At 39.8% G+C, this 17959-nt stretch overlaps 1 protein-coding gene across 1 annotated transcript in view; it reads right to left on the reverse strand.

The window, feature by feature from the left end:
• Positions 1–8986, reverse strand: part of col16a1 (collagen, type XVI, alpha 1) — a 133856-nt gene extending 124870 nt beyond the window's left edge. Inside the window, exon 1 of the mRNA XM_037795031.1 lies at positions 8772–8986. The gene's annotated coding sequence lies outside the window, so the exon portion shown is untranslated. The remainder of the gene's footprint in view (positions 1–8771) is intronic.
• Between the last annotated feature and the right edge of the window lie 8973 nt (positions 8987–17959).

The following is a 17959-nucleotide window of genomic DNA, read 5'->3' on the forward strand; positions in this document are numbered from 1 at the left end:
TAATGACTTTGGTTATCTGCAGACTTTTCCTCTACTGTAGCACCTCCACGAGGTTGATATTTTTTGTATTTACTAAAATGTTTCAACACCGATTGCCACAACATTTGGTTCAGATATCCATGGTGCCCAGAAGACGAATCCTAATGAGATCTTCAGTCTTTTCTTCCCAGCAAAACGTATGACATGCCCCAAAGCCTCAGCTGTATTTTGGGTTGTGCCAATAAGCACATTTTAGCATGCCAACGTGCTAAATGAACATGTTAAACATTATACAGCTAAACCAACTTCAGGGCTAGGCCAGAAATCATCCAGGCAAACAGCAAAATGAGCAAGTCTCTTTATGAAATACATAAATTATTGGCTAAGTACTATGAGTTAAAGTAATCAAAGTATATTTTCATGAACTAAAAAGCAGAGAAGTCATTTTGTCCAAGTCCAAGTCAAGTCTCAAGTCACTGTGTGCACAACTCAAGTCCAAGCCGCAGATTCGAGTCCCAATCTCTGATAAAAAGAGGGGTATTTTATTTTATTATATTCTTTTATTAAATTATTTATATATTTATTAAACTAGTAGTTTACTGAGAGTATACTTTAAAGTGTACTTTCATAAACTGAAAAGTGGGCTACAAGTATAAAGTATATCAGTATAAATATAAAATAGTTGCAGTACAAAATAAAACGTGGCGTAAAGTAGTTGTGTACTCAAAGTTCACTATTCTTGTACTTAAAATATACTTAAAAGTATACTTTTATACACTAAAAAGTGAGCCAATTTGGTCTCAAATAGTATTAAAGTAGTACACTTACAAGTATTCTACTAGTACATCGATATTAGTATACTTTCTACATAACTTGGGAAATATATACTTGAACTTTACTTAAGTATACTTCATAAAATAAACTTGAAGTATACTACTTTTTCGTTTCATACCGGCACTAAAGGGTGCCTTGTGCGGCGGTATCACATGCAGACGGCCGTGACAAAGCCTCTGAAAAGGGGCTGGTTTAAATATCAGCTTGTCAGGATTGTCAGTTTGCATGTTAGCATGCTTATATCAGCATTTTGCTCAAAGCACCGCTGTGCCTAAATACAGCCTCACAGAGCTGTTAGCATGGCTGGAGACTCTTAGCCTTGTTAATAACACAGATTTTCCACAAAGCACTTACGTACAGTAGGCTATTTAGCACTTGCTCTCGCTATGTCAGTGTCATTACAGCTCCTCATTATACCTTCATTTGACAAGTGGTTACGAATGATCGTTGCTGAAGGGTAGCACTGTAAATATCTCTTTATAGAAAGAGTTCTGAGTGGCTTGAAGTCAAAAGTTATGGTATTAGCTTGTCAGAATCAAAGAATCTCTATAGCGATCATTTTTGCCTCAATATAGATAATGCAACCACAGAATACTGCATTTTAAGAAGGAAATAGTAGAGCTTTCTTGCTCTTCCTATGCTTAAATGCAGATGCAACATGTTTAAACCTGTTCTCCTGAGATTGCTGAGAGTCAGAAATATACAAAAAACTGTTATCTTAAGCACATTTAGACTTTAACGTCTTAATGATAACATTTGTATGTAGAAGAATAATTTCTTTAAAAAAAATATATATATTATGATTGTGAATTAATCACACAAAAAATGTGTATGGGTCTAAAATTAATGTTTTGTTTATTTCTGTGGAAGATATCTGATGTTAGGGAACAGGCAACAGCTGTCAGTGTGTCAGTGTGCTGACTTGACTATGACTTGCCCAAAACTGCATGTGATTATCATAAAGTGGGCATGTCGGTAAAGGAGAGACTCGTGGGTACCGATAGAACGCATTTTCATTCACATATCTTGATGTCAGAGGTCAAGGGACCCCTTTGAAAATGGCCATGACAGTTTTTCCTCGCCAAAATTTCACGTAAATTTTGAGTGTTATTTACCCTCCTTCGCGACAAGCTAGAATTAATTTTTTTTTGTAGTTTAATTTAGTACCAGTATCCTCACTCTAGCTTTAAAACCGAGCCCGCTACAACCTAAAAATCGCAAGTTACGTTAATATGTTAAAGAAATTAGTGCCGTTAAAAAACAAATTTGCGTGAACGCGTTATTATTGTGTTAACTTTGACAGCTCTAATCTATAGCTAATGCAGGCCTATAGCTACATGTTGCAAAATGACTTCATTACTCTACCACAAAAGAGTCTGAGTCTCACTCCACTCTACCATAAAATATGCAGGTTATATAACGAACGGGCAACCACTTGTCGTGAAGTGAATGCAATGGAACGGAGAAGGATGAATGTGACAACTAGTGGCTGAATGCACCTTTAACAGGATGAAAGAAAGTGGCTACAAAAAGTAGATCCGACAGCACACACAATGACCCTTGGCATGCAGTGTAAAAGTAGACCTTTTGTGAAGGTGGCCCTTTCCTGCCAGGTGTTGATGAAGGACAGAGACACCTGCATGTACTGCAGGCCGGGGGTCTAAATCCCAGATAAATTCAGAACTTGTGGAGATGGCCTTGCCAGTGTAATCCCCATCGCCAGGAGCGTGGCACTTCGGTGGTTGAGCCATAAATCTGTGACGTTGGCCGCCCAGAGAGCCAACAGGAGGCTCTCTCTGCCTTGTTATCTTTATGTCCCCCATTGTGAGAGCGCTGATTAAAAGGTGCTCGATTTAAACCGGCTTTCCCTCGTCTCTCCCTCTGCTCATTTTGCATTTTTCTCTTGCTCGTTCAGGTTTTTTTCCTAATTCTCTCGCTCGCTCTTGTCCGCTGGCGTAACGCTTCACATCCTTAATAGCGTCCAATCATTGCCTCACACCGTCACGCATGGCTGGAACACACACACACACACACACACACACACAGAGACACACTCGCAACATATAGTACAGGGAGAAGAGGGGGCTGCCTGCTATTTATACGGTTCTTCTATAATTATAGAGGTAGTTTTTGGGGGAATTCATCCAGCCGCCTGTTGCTGCCTGAAAAAAAGAATGACTTTCATGTAAGGTAGATGTACAATAACAGTAAATTTGAATCTAATTCATTTTCAGTCTATTCCACTTCTTTTTAATCATGATTATGAAGACATATGGTCAATATCTCATCGCATTATTATTATTTAAATAGAGAAAAAAGCCGGACTCATAGAAGGAGAATGGGGGGGTCGCAGTAAAGAAAATAAATAGCAGATCAGTCAAGGGCACCGTGCGAACATTGAGCAATAGATTGGGAATATTGATTCTATCTCATGTGTATTAATAACACCAAGGCACTGTTTAATTTCAGGGGGGGGGGAACGCTTGAGAATCACATTACCCACCCTCCCCCAAAATCCATTTCAGGCCCTCCAGATCCCGGGTCATGTTCCCAAATTAGTTCAGAATTTCCGCCATGACAGGCTGAGCCCCAGCGGCGGTCACAGCAACACCTTGGGGGTGATACCGTGGCGTCTAGGGAGAGTCGGCAGGACAGACGACCAATGAAGAAGTCGTGATAGTTTGTTAAAGTGATACACATGGGTGATTTCTCTTTCTACCCTCTCTGGACCTCTCTCCCTTTCTTCACCTCAGTTGCCCTTTTGCCTTTCATCTTGATGTGCCTTCCCTCACTACCTATTTTACCCCTTCTTTTCTTCTCTCCTTGCACCCTGTCCCACTTTGTTATATCATAAGTATGTTATATAAATCAAAACATCTCAATTTAGAACATGTCAAAATTAGACATCAGAAGAAAAAAAACAGTACCGTGTATTTACGTTAAGCTGACAACCTTTTGGGGCTGTGTGAATTACGACTTTTGTCTTTTAAGAATTTTCTTAAAGGGATAGTTAGGAAATTTAAGTTAATTTAAGTCATTTATTTTGTAACATTCTGATTGAAACATCTTAAATCTTAAATACAGTATATGTAGAGTACAGTATGAAAGGATTTCAAATGAATTCCACCTGCTTTAACCTGTTTTCTAAACACAGTACATGAACACCGGTATGTGAGAATGTAATTTTGCAGTCTGAAATGGGGCTTTTGTGCACAACCCACATACCTTCCCAGAGTTCATTGTGCACAGCTTCTCTTTTTTTAATGCTGTTGAGTACATTTGTTTGCCAGCGCCATCAACAACCCAGCTCCCTTTCTGTCCTCTCTCCATCTCTCTCACTCTCTGTCTCTCCGTCTCTTCCATGAATCCAGCTTAGCCCAGGGAGCATCCCGGCTCGCCGGCCAAAGATAGTTCCCTTCTTTCTCTGTGTCTGACTGGCTGCTCTGCTCTAGACCCCAGGGCTCTCCACTGGCTGGGCATTGCTCCACATGACATGTCCATTTGCAAGACGTGCCCTTCCCCTATACTTGCGAAAACAACAGCCCCCTAACCACAGAGCTCACTGGCAGAGACCACAATGACAGAGAGGGAGAGAGCTTTCTCTAGCTGGGAGATGGTGAGGAAAGGCATATTACGAGATAAAGAAAGGAAAGGAGAGTGCTTATAAGGTGATAATCGAAAAGAAAATTTAAATAGAGATGCAACTAAAGACCATGTTGCGATGGGATCACACCAGATGCAGCTACAAATCTGGCCAGGGGATTTTTTGAGTTATTTGAAAGAGAGTATCAGTAGAAAACTGCACTTCAAAATGTAACTATCTTTCTTTTTTTATTGGTGCCTTTTGTGTTCAGTTCAATGTTCAATTTGTTCAATAACTTAAATGGAAATTGGAAATAATTTCCTTTCATTTTCAACAAATCAACAAGCAATTTCTTGTATTTTAGCAGTATACTGAAAGCAGCAGAAAAGCAGACCTTAGTACACTTTTATATTTGTTTATTTATCGCAAGAAATATCGTTATCTCAATATTCAACAACGATATCGCTAGAGCTGTCAAAGTTAAATAACGTGTTAACGCAAATTAGTTTTAACACCACTAATTTCTTTAACGCATTAAGGTAACTTGTATTCAGTATTAAAGCTAGAGTGAAGATACTGACATCATATGAAACTAGAAAACCTAAAGAATCCATTGGTACCAATCATGTCATACTAGCTTGTCGCGAAGGAGGTTAAATAATGCTACGAAATTAGAAAAACTGGCATGGCCATTTTCAAATGGATCCCTTGACCTCTGACCTCAAGATATGTGTGTGAATGAAAATGGGTTCTATGGGATATTTTGTATGCTAAATGCAGTACCTGTGTGGGTTTCTGGACAATATGTGTTATTTTTTTGTGTTGTTAATTGATTTCCAATTATAAATATATGTACATCCATTTGCATAAAGCAGGCATATTTTCCCAATCCCATGCTGATAAGTGTATTAAATACTTGACAAAGCTCCCTTTAAACAGAGACATTATTTGAACAGATAAAAAAAACGTGTGATTAATTTGAAACTAATCACAATTAACTATGGACAATCATGCGATTAATCGACAGCCCTAATTATCGCATATCACATATTTTCCTCATATTGTGCAGACCACAACCATCTTCGAAATCGGCCTTCATTTTGATCTAAACTACGCACCTTTAAGTTTCGTGACTGCTTCTCGCACAATTGTGACACTATCGCATTGACAAAATCTGTCCACAGACAGACATATAAAGTAACAGCTTCTGTGGTATAGGTCCTGCTATAGTAGGTGTCTCCAGGATCACAGCTTGCCATGGTGACACACTCACACACACAGTCTCACACAATCACAAGGTCAAAATAATACCTGCAACTGTCGCGGCTGGTAAAAAGATAGATATGAAATATATGGTTTTCTTTAAAATCCCTCAAATCCATTGGCCTTTCTAGCGTTTACTGCTGAAGCGCCTCATAACGTTCACGAGTGTTTACAGCTCTCTGACCTGAGGGACAACTTAAGCATTAATATGCCACTGGGGAGGCGTGAGATGCATTTGCCACGTATTCCCTCCTCTGCTGGCAGCCAGACCATCCACTAAACCAGCCGGCGCGCTGAGCGAGAGTCGAGGGAGAGTTTGATGGGGAAGGAGAGGGGGAGAATGCGTTGTCAAGGTAACTAACATGAAGCCAGACCAATTAACAAACAGTGAGGCAGAAGCCAGACAGACAGAAAAACTGAATGTGTTAGATGCACTTTTATACAGCATTGTGTGGATTTGGCTTTTTTTCGTAAACGTGCTGTCATAATGTTGTCCAGTGGTTACAGATTAAGGTCCTCTTGGACAAATCACTGCATCATTCACCTGTCATTGGACTTGTTATAAAGAAAGCATCACTTAACGGTGGCCTCTAAAGCATTTTGATTACTTCTTATGACCTACATCAGGCACTGCAGAAGCCTCATATATCACATAGCACATCAAAAGGGTCTGGAGGACAATCAGGCACCTGTCTCCATCATAAACATAACAGGAAGAGGCAAAATGAGAATTTCTGTTTGCACATAACATGATGACATTATGACACAATGCTTCAAGTATGATATTCTCTAAACCTGCTCATTCATTACACTGCACTGTTACCAGAATAATAAGTACTAATGTGATACATCATGTAAAAAGCAGTGAAGAGTTAGTCTACAACCATGCAGCAAGCCGCTTTGTGACTGAGCTAAATGCTAATGTCAGCATCACAATGACAATGCTGACATGCTGCTGTTTAGCGGGTAACCTTTAATATTTACCATGTTCACTATCTTAGATTAGCATGCTGATATTTGCTATTTAGCACTTAACACAAAGTACACCTTAACCCTCAACCTATCAACCTATTTAACATACAAGGATGACCAACAGGAAGAATAAACTATCATCATAGCAAAATGTTAACTTATTTCTTCTGAAAACATTATTAGTTATATAATTAATGTCATCTGAACAAAAACAGATTATTATTATTATTTTAGGAAAGTTAGACTTAATTTGCATATTGTGTAAAACAAAAACAGACAGAGCATATGAGGACATCTGTGTGTGCTGTATCTGTTTCAATTAGGATCCATGAAAAATATGTTATCTATTTAAACTGCATAGGCTGCAATTGCATGCTTTTGAGTGGGGTCGCTCGCTTGAATCACTCAGAAACAGATTATTATCATATTAGGAAGGTTACAGTTAATTTGAATACTGTGTAAAACAAAAATAGACAGAGCACATGAGGAAATCTGACTGTCCTTCAAAATGATTGACAGAGTGCTCCAACGTCCCCTGATAGTGTGCAATACTTTAAATGAGGACCCATGGCAAACATTTTATCTATCTATTCGATTTTATCTATTTAAACTGCATAGGCTGCAACTGCACGCTTTTAACTGATGGGGTCCCCCGCTCCATGCAGTCACTCACTCGCTTGATCCAGTGGGTTGCTATACTCCTCAAATCTAAAATCCTGAAATCTGATTGGCTCAGTCATTTTCATCTTGAACGTGACGAACCATGAATTTCAGCTCACCCCAGCTTGCCTGGCCATGTCACCGGAGAAAAAACTAAATCGATGTATGTAAAACATTGAATATTGTGTGAGACATACTGTATACTTGAATACAAAAAGCACCTTCACCCATCACCATCAAAATGCCACGTCTAAACTGACGGGAATGCCATCAGTTTTGCAGGTATTAGGGAAATATAAATCTCAACCTGATGATGACGTTAGATGTAAAGTCATCATAGTTATTGTAATTCTTCCTGAGCGGAACATGAATGTCTGTACCAAATGTCATGGTTATCCATCCAATACTGGTTAGGATGGTGTTTAAAGTCCGTACCAAAGTGGTGGACTGAGCCACTGACCGACAAACAGACATTGCCACCCCAGAGCCACGCTGCTAACTTGACTTAAAAAGGTGTGAGCTTCTCACTTTACGTTATAGAAAAATGGAATCACTGTCATCTCGTATCCACATGCATGGGTAATAGGCTCAAAATTGTTCATTTTGTACATAAAGGATTGTTCTGGAGAAAATTTGCAGCAGCAACAACGGAAATTAGTAAATTAAAACGTGGTTTGACAAAGTAATTATCATTAAATTTGAACAAAACCAAGCTCATGCTGTTTAGAAATTGAAAATAATAAACACTCACATACAAGTGATGATAGACAGTGTTAAAAGTTGCTAAAGGTTGTCAACCACTACCCAGAATGCAATGTGCCATGGCGTCGTTGCCCAATTTCTTTAGAGAACCTTTACTATAGAAAGAGTATATAAAAAAATACATTTATGGGTGTGATATAAGACCACAAAGTCTACTGAAAACCTCATATAAGATATGTGAGAGCAAAGTTGGCAAGGAGTGTTGCAGTTCTGGGAAAAAACAGGCACATCCTGGATCATAAAGCTGTAGCGTAAAGGTTTATCCACCAAATTTCCAAAATGACAGGAAAATAGTCACAACCCTACCCTGTCAGAAATGGTACTGTAAACCAGTTGGACAGATAGCCCGGATATAGCCTGCTATCACACATGAATACAAAATGCACAACAAACAAACACAACACAAACCATCAATTACATGTTCATCAATTAAATCTTGCTGTATTTAACCCCAAATAGCAACAAATCAAAAGGTTCATATTAAAAAAAACAGTCAAAATTGCCCTTTAAATCAAGAGAAACTAAATTCAAATTCTGAGTCCAGATATGAAAATCAAATGTCCCTTGAGAAGTAATTAGAAGAATGAAATGAGGACTCCAGATAAATGTCAGTCTTTTAGTGAAAGAGATGTGGTGTGAGTGTGATTGTATGTGTGTGTATGTGTGAATACAGTTCAGTTCAGTGCGTGTGTGTGTGTGTGTGTTTGTTTGATCCTACCTGCTCCAGGGATCAGCACACTTCCAGCAGCTCCTTGTTGTCCAGGAAAGTTCTTGAAATCCAGCAGGTTCTTGGATCCCATGCTGCTCTGTTTACTTTTATACACGTCGACTGTTTCCTATTTAGAGCAAAGATGACTGAATTAAACTTCAAATAATCTCCTCCTGTAGCCCCATCTCACTCCTCTTCCTGTCCTCCTCCATGCTGCCTGAGGTTAGCTGGTTTGGCCCCTCCCCCCAGGTTGCAGGTGTGTCTTATTATCTCCCCACCTCCTTTTCCTGTCAGGGTGGTAAAGGGCTATTCTGCACTTTTTCTTTCTTTTCCCCACTTTCTGCTACAAAGGGTTACAAACTCTATATCGTTCACTACTACTTATTATTGTGTGGACGTGTAGGGTAACACATACTAAAAGCACATTGCACTCATTATGCATAAAAGAGCCATGAGGATAGTAAATAATGTAGGATACAATGAACACACTAACGTGCTTTTCTACAGTCACATGTTTTGAAGTTCATGGATCTGCTAGAATGAGGCTTAAGACTGGACAAATTATGTACAAAGTGAGAAATAATTGGCTGCTTAGCAACAAAAAATATTCTCATACAGAGAGGGAGGAATTTAATCTAAAAACATTGTGTCCGTACCACTAGGATGAGAATGTGTGTATCAAGTATCGCTTATTATCACTTATCAATAACATAAATCAATTAAGAAAACATATAAAAAAATAGTTTTGGAGAGCTACAGGGATGAGGTGGGGGCCTTGTCTCTCTCGTTGTTGATGTTGTTGTTATAGTTTTTTTTTTCATATGTTATTATTATGATTTCATTAAAGTTACTATGATGAGGAACTTTTAACTGATTATGTTTTGAACAATGAATATGAATTGTTACCATCAAATCGGAGATACAGGGTTCCACGAATTAATAGGGTTAGACTGAAGCACTCTTTTGTGCACCAGTCGATCCTAAAACTAAATATGGAGCCTAATCCCAGATCAAATGTACGTTGAAGGGCCCTGAATATTGTCTTCTGTGATTGTAATGTTTAAATGTACGTATCCTTGTTTCTTGTCTTTGTCCCTTTTGGGATGTTGCAAATGGAGCTGCTGTGATGCAAAACAAATTTCAGACCTGTCTGACAATAAAGTATTATCGTATTATCGTATGTATCGTATTATGAAACAGTTTCGATTTAATACTGATTCCTCTCTATGACCTAAATAGGTAAATGGGATCATCAGCGAGTAGATTGACTATTTCTATACAGTTATTCTTAATGCTTGTCATCGAGTGAAATCAGACAAAATCATGCAGGTTCAACCAGAAACTCACTCAACTCAGACTCCAGCGGGGCTTCCTGCAGTTGGAGCTCTGCGCCCGGCAGCACCGCCGGTCCCCACTGGGAGCCCACACCGACACCACGCTGCTGGAGGCCCAGGCCGTATTGCTGGGCCCACTGGAAGGGAAGGGAGGAATGGAAGAACCAGAACCAGGACTGTGCAGGACATATTGTCAGACCCTGCTGCAGTAAAATGAGAGGTTTTCTAAAGGGACTCTGGTGGTTTGTCCATAGGGACCGCACAAAATCAACACAAAATGAAAGTTCCTCGTTTGTGATTAAATACAGACATTAAGAATACAACCATCTATCTAAATAAAACTGCACAATAAACACATACTATTCTATGGTTATTTTCTTTGCAACAGGTTGCTTTTGATGCCATGCTAAGATAATTTGATGTTGCATTTCTTTCTCAGCAGTATGAAATATTGAATACAAAGTCACGATATGATATCATTGTGGCATGTTCTGTTTGGAAATGCACATACAGTAAGTACCCCACTGCGTTAATTGAAGAGAAAGGAAAGAAATAAACGTATTAGTGAATGGGCTGTCCATTTGACGGCTTTAATGCATGCCATAATGACTGCTATTAGTAATACATCCAATTCTCCTCCACATAGGGTGTGAAAGAAGCACAATGTGTGTGTGTTTACAGGCTGAACAAATGTGTGCAGAAGTGTTTGGTCTCATTTTCAGGAGAGCAATTTTGAAAAAGGCTGTTTAGCAGTTTTGAAGAATGCATTATTTGGTCTTATATAAAAACAGCACCTGGGCTAAATTTGAACAGTTGTTTGAAAAATGATTACAACGTTGAGTTTGTCTTAGATCAGGCTGTTGAGTGCTGCTGAATTTCTGGTCCATGAGGCACCAATTATATGCTGACTGAGTTTCACATTAAAATTTCAGTTTTGGAACATCCTTCTCAACATAAGCAATTTATAAAATAATAGTTTTTTATCAATGCACAGCCCACAGACGATAACAGAATCAGTTATGGGACAGCACAGGCCCCCTTGCATGAATCATTTGTAGCATTTCATTTCCTGACATCAGGGTTCTGGCTGGTTAAAGCAAACTGTGGCGTTATAAGTGGCCTGTTAAATGAGCTACATGAGTTCTGTAACAGCCTATTGTACATGCAAACTCTACAGACCTGCTGGGAGCCCAAATGTTGCATCAACCCGCTGGGCTCCATCTCATAGAGAAGTGCTTAATTGGTTCCTCTAGTGCCATTTCTGTGCTGGCAGAGTGGGACACTCCTCTCTGGTTTCGCCTTTTCAAAAGAACCTGATGATCGTCCTGGTGTGGCGGAGGCAGGATGACGTCCTCCCTGCTGACACTGGAACAGAAACCATGAACAGCTGGCTGGTGAGCAGGATACTGAGGAGACATATTTAGTGCTCGAATACCACATATTTAATGGTGCAATACTACATAAGGTTACATCTTATTGTCATATGTTATATTATATTATTGTCTTACTGCTTCTTTAAGTAATGATATTGGGAATAGTGGCAATTATGAGCAAACATTCACAGGCAGCACTGATACTTTGCATCAAATCATTTCTCTCTTTACTCTCCTTCATAATTATTTAACATTGATGCAGCCAATGAGATTTGATAAATATATGTATATATACAAATATATGATATGATGTAAATATATGAGTATATGTATAATACATCTCCAAACGATAGCAACATCTTCAGCATCAGGTGCTGAATTCCACTATCCCACATGTTAGGGTTTTATTAATGAGCTGCAACGATTAATCGATTAGTTGTCAACTATTAAATTAATTGCCAACTATTTTGATGATCGATTAATCGGTTTGAGTAATTAGTTACAATTCTCTGATTCCAGCTTCTTAAATGTGAATATGTTCTGGTTTCTTTACTCCTCTATGACAGTAAACTGAATATCTTTGAGTTGTGGACAAAACAAGACATTTGTGGACGTCATCTTGGACTTTGGGAAACACTGATCGACATTTTTCACCATTTTCTGATATTAGTCATAGACCAAACAACTAATCAAGAAAAATAATCAACTTAATCAATAAATGGACAATAGAAAATAATGGTTAGTTGCAGCCCTAAACAGGTCTAACACCCTCATGCATTAGATTCTAAAGCTTTTAGGTTTCATGTAAGTTGTAAATGACTGACAGTATTTAAATGTCCCTTTCAATTATGGTAAAATGGCTGGTGTTCACATGAAACCTTCGCCCTTGACTGGCTTACAAAATAACTTCTCCTATACAGATTATGTTATATTAGCTTAGCTAGCAACTTATTTCATCTTTAGTTTGTACATAAACCAGTCAAAACATGTTGCAATAGAAATATGTTACTCCAAAGATTGTCTTGTTTTAAACAGCTTCTCTTCTGTGACTTTTCTTGTAAGTCAAGGAGCCTATTGTGTTTCCTTAATAACTAATTTCAAGCACCAATTTCTGTTCCGGCAGAGTTGCTGATGAAGCAGGACCACCACCACCACCAGCTGCTGCTGCTGCAGAACTCACAGTATAGTGCCAAGAGCATATAGGTGGGACATTAGGGGGCAACATTAACTCACATTAATGTCCTCTTGGCCTATTGGCCATTAAAAAGAAATTATATATTTTGACTTTGTTGCCAATGTAGGTTTGTGCGGCAGTGTAATTGATTAAACAGATATAATTGTATGACTGATCAAACTTGAAAAACAAAGTGAATGTTAAAATTCTCACCCTTTGAGCTTGTTCACCATTTGCGTCGCAGGGTCCGGTCTACACAAATATAAATGTATTCCACAATAATAAAAAACATTGTTGCTTAGCTGACAATACATTCTCACCTCAAGGTCCATTAAGTAGCAGTTCTGGAGCTTTCAACCGCATTACTTCAAACGTTTAAATCATTATGGATGAGAGATCCTACTGTAAGGTTTGCTTCAGCTTCAATTCCATGGCAATTGAGCAAACTCAAATCTGATGATGGGGATTGTGTGATGTGGTTGAAAAGCTCCAGTACAGCTACTAAACAGATCCTGAAGTCCAAGGTCAATAATGAACTTTATACCTCAACATTGTTGCTTGGCTTAAAGGAAATAAAAGAGGGGCCTAATAGCCGTGATAGATGTTTGTCAGCCTTGACTGACTGCCTGTGTTTCTCACATCCCTACAGCGCCTGGACTAAAGTGGGAGGAATGCATTAATGCAGAAACATATCTGGTGTGTAACCCCCCATACCTCTTTCAGCTGGCTTATTGATCCAGTTTCCAAGTTCTCCTTTAAAAATATCCCCGTCTTCATGAACAAATTGGGGCAAGAAGTAAAAGCTGCTCCCAGTTTCACCAGCATCTGCAGGTCAGTGGAAAAAAACAAAACTGGTTTCTGACAGGTTCTTAAACTAATTAAAAGGCTGTTTAAATGCATATTAGCTAATTGCTTTATGAGGCGCGTGAAATGCCGACATTTAGCAGAACACGGCTTACGTTTTATTTTATGGGTTCATGTATAAAATAAGAGACACCTTTAAATAAAAAAGTAAATCAAAATTATTTGTAACTGACATGAACTACAGTAGTAACTTATCAACCTTTAAGTGAGCATCGGGAGAAGTTTCAGTTGATGCAGTCAGCAACTTCACCGCTAGTTGCCGCCAAATCCTACACACTGCACCTTTAAGTTTAGTAGCCTCAGCAGCTAATCATTTGAGCTAGAGAAGTGATGTAGCATCTCAACAATATATGGTTTCTGCAGCTTTCCGGTGAGGGAAATTGACTGCTTTGGCAGCAATCACTCTGGAACGTAGATATTTTCAAACATTATATTGAGTGTATATAGACAGCATATGAATAGCTTCTTTTTATATTACAGTTAGTGTGTGTGTGTCGGAAATGTGTACTGTATACATGTAATTTCATGACCCAATCATGCATGCTTATCTCTCTCCCTTTCTCGTGTACATACATAACCGAACACATGCCCGTCTTCCTAACCTTCAAACAAAGCCACCGGGAAGAAAAAATTTACCACATAAATACTATCGCCAACATACAGGCAACATACGCTGGATGCCTCAAATCTCACTTCACCTCCTTTTCATCCTTCTTTTTCTCGCAGATAAGGTTAGAAGAGCGGCCTGAGATAAAAGCCGGGTGTGTTCAGGGATCCCGTCTCACCCCCGAGGGAGTGGAAATATTATTTGATCCCACTCAAAGAGCCTCTCGGTGCCAAGTCGAGCCATCCGACGGCAATACAGGAATAGATGCCTCCATCTCTGTTTTGCTGCCTCCCCTATCTGCCATCCCTCTCAGTGAACCATTGGGAAAATTGGTTTTGATTTTGCAATGCACACACACGCACACACACGTCTTCGCACGGTGTCGGTATGGCGTGTGTCACAGTCGATACGTCACAAACATAAACACGTGTATATAGACTAATCTGTAAAACATGTGTGTGTGGAATGGGATTCCCTTAGCCTGTTTTACTGTGTCACAATCTTTACTGTGTCTTGCTGTATAAAAAAACATTATTTGACTACTATATTTTTATATAGATGGATTTTCAGCCATTTCCAGCACACAGTCTTCTCACTTGAGAACATTTCCATGCTCATCCGTGCCATTAAAAACTTAAAAAGCGTGCTTCTTTCCTCACCCCTTGTGCTCAATAACAGATGAATCACTGCGAGTTGGAAAAGGAAAAAAAAACATGCATTAGCACTGCCTGAAACAAAGTCTCTACTTTTAAAAAGTGACCCTGAACGTCATCTTAAAAACTCTAAAACAACAGACAGGGCTATGAAATGAAAAGTTATGAAAAATGAACGCAAATAGAAAAATATCTTTTTTTTTTTTTCTTCTCCACACAGTCATCCAACCTCAAGGAGACGTGGTACCCTCAGCACACGTAAAACAAAGCACCTGTACTGACATTCATTTGTGCAGAAGTGATTAATGTTGTGATTAATGCTCAGGGTCTGTTCTTATTAGATTCTGCTCCCTCACTAAAAGAAACTTGTTCCAAGGACCTCATTAATCTTTAAAGAGTTAAGAAAAGCACAGCCTGTTGAAGTTCAAATAATTGTGCTGGAAAAAAAGAAGAGGAAGGAAGGAAGGAAGCTTTCCTTTGCACAGTCACTCTCTCAAGCGCTGTGTACTGAAAATTATAAAACATCACAGCCGAACAACATATTTGTTCAGTTCACGTAGCTAACATCAATCATTTTGCAAGGCTGAGAATGAACTGTAATGTTTTGAAATGCAATAATATAATACCTTTCATAACACATAAATCCAGGAGCGTTCCTGTTGTTACCGTGTCAGACCATAATTGAGCACCGACCATTTCGATACAGTCAAATAAAAGCAGAATTTGAGTCTGTGTACCTCCGATAAATAACAGGGCTGCTTTAAGAATCATTCCTTGGCTCTCAATCCAGTTCAAATGGATCTCAGGATTACCGAGCCAGCAGAGCATCGACCTCCAACACACACACACACACACACCTGCAAACACACAGATGAAAAGAATGACTAAAGCGTATGTGGGAGTCATGGAGGTGGTCGCCCTCATTTGGACTCCTCACTACTGACCGCCATTGGACAGTTGGAGTTCGAGAGGCCGGTTTGGCTTGTCTCATTACCCTGCAACCAGACGTGTGAGGCCACATCACGACTCCTCACCTCCCCGTCTCTGTCAGCGCATCTCCTACACCCTGTCCTCTCACACACACACACACGGCCCGGAGGTTTTAAAGCCGCCTGCACAGCCTCATCCTGTGTTCTTTTCTTGGTTTTTCTCGCCTCATGGAAGCATATGAAGGAGGCTAAGTAGCTGTTAAACATCTAGCAAGTCCCAGGCGCTGCATTCCTCGGCATGCGAGAGAGAGAGAGGCTGTGGTAGATTGCATTAGCTTAAGCCTACCGCTAAATTATGCCAGTGTTTCGAGAAGCCCTTGGCAGTGTGGAGAGGCAATTCATTCTGACTAAATGTAGGTTGCCATGATATGTGAGGAGTGCTTTGTGGAGAGAGCTTGGTGGAAGCCAAAAGAAGCTTCAATGAGTCCTTTACCTCAGCTCTGAATAAATCACCCTCAAAGTGTCAAAGACCACTTGTGTTTTATCCCGGTCTGTATGATGGGGACTTAGACACTCAATGGATTAGCAGGGTCCAGAATTTGGACGAGGAACAGCAAGGGCATTTCATATGGACAGCCATCTAACGCCATTGTGGGAAGGCAGTCTCAAAGGAGCAGTCTGGCTGCGCCGTCAGCAACAAAGAACTGGGCCAAAACCGAAAATGTTGGCATCGCGAAGCATTCAGGGATCTGATCCATAACAGCACAGATGAGAATAAGCTGTTTAGTCAAACATCAGAAAAAGAGATGTCTACGGCATAGTCCAAAAGCCTTATTAAGGGCTTTCACTTGGTGTTTAGATGACTCAGTTTACGTTGTGATCTTCTCCTTTGCATTAAAATCTCAAGAAAAACCTTCACAGAAGCAATTTCCTTGCATCTAATTCTTACTTTCATCCGCGCTCCTTGTCCACTCTGGCCTCGTCCACACCATCCTCCCTTCTAATCCGCCGGTCTGCTCCATCCTCGGTGTCCTCTCTGCGTAGCAGCATGGCACCGGAGCCTGTGGGACGCAACCATCTGTCAGCCACCGAGGAGGGACAGCTAGACACGCTACAACCATTAGAGCAATGGATTTCCACTGTTCCTCTGTCCCAGGACTAAAAAATGTCATACTTGCACGCCCCTGCGCACTTTCACTTTATTGCAGTGTCAAAGTGAGACATGTCCTTCCACTCACAGGTTGTTCGATGCTCCCAATGGTACCTCACACTGCCACTTTGCCCAAATTCCTCCATGTTCCAGGGGTGTTCTTTGTTTTTCCTCCCTGTGGTGTTTGACCTGCTTGTTTTATGACTTTGCTTGTCAATCTTAGTCGTTCTCACTCTCCATGTCCCCTTGCTCTCACTTGAAATCATCTCACTGAAGAGTTAAAACAGCCTGAGGCCTTGTCCACCAGATTCTTTTTTAGTTTTTCAAAGCTTCTGAGTATAAATTCCCCCCCAAAAAGATAACTGATGATTATTGAACGGTTGATTTGACAGGTCTTCTTCCAGCAGAAAGGTTAAAGGGATTGTTCAAGTGTTTTGAAGTGGGGTTGTATGCGGTACTTAGTAGGTTACTTACAATAGATGATGGTCAGCGTGTCCCCAGCTTGGAGAAACAGACAGGAGCACCGACACCAGAGCAAAGCAATACAGTGCTGTGGATGGGGACGGCACCTAAAAGAAAGGCTCACCTAAAAAAAAAAATCTATATCTGTTTAAGTTTATGCTTTATTTAGAATATTTTCATTGCTTTATCTTGCCTCAGACAGCACTTTCTTTCTCCTTTCTGACGGGGAGCTAAACTGAAAGTGAAACTTATCTATGCTCTCTCCAAAGCCAGCAGGCGCAGATGACAAAAACAGTACAGATACGTAACGCCTTCAGTTCTCTGTCAGAAAATATTCTTAATATAGCGTATACTTAAATGGATATCATTTTTTTAGTTGAGCCTTTCTTTTAGGTGGCTAAAACACATTTTTCTGCCATCCCCGTCCACAGCAGTACATGGCTTTGCTCCGGTGCTGGTACTCAGTGCCGGTACTCCTCTCTGTTTCTCAATGCTGGGGGCACGCCAACTGTCATCTGCTGTAAGTAAAACACCCAAACTAACCCTTTAAGATATGTCTCTTTTAAGAAAGCTTTTATATTTAGTTAGAGGTATAATATGTAACATTTCCGTATTAAAATGTATAAAAATGAATAGACCTTATATATTTTG

Source organism: Sebastes umbrosus, chromosome 15 (assembly GCF_015220745.1).
Source record: "Sebastes umbrosus isolate fSebUmb1 chromosome 15, fSebUmb1.pri, whole genome shotgun sequence".
Lineage (NCBI taxonomy): Eukaryota > Metazoa > Chordata > Actinopteri > Perciformes > Sebastidae > Sebastes > Sebastes umbrosus.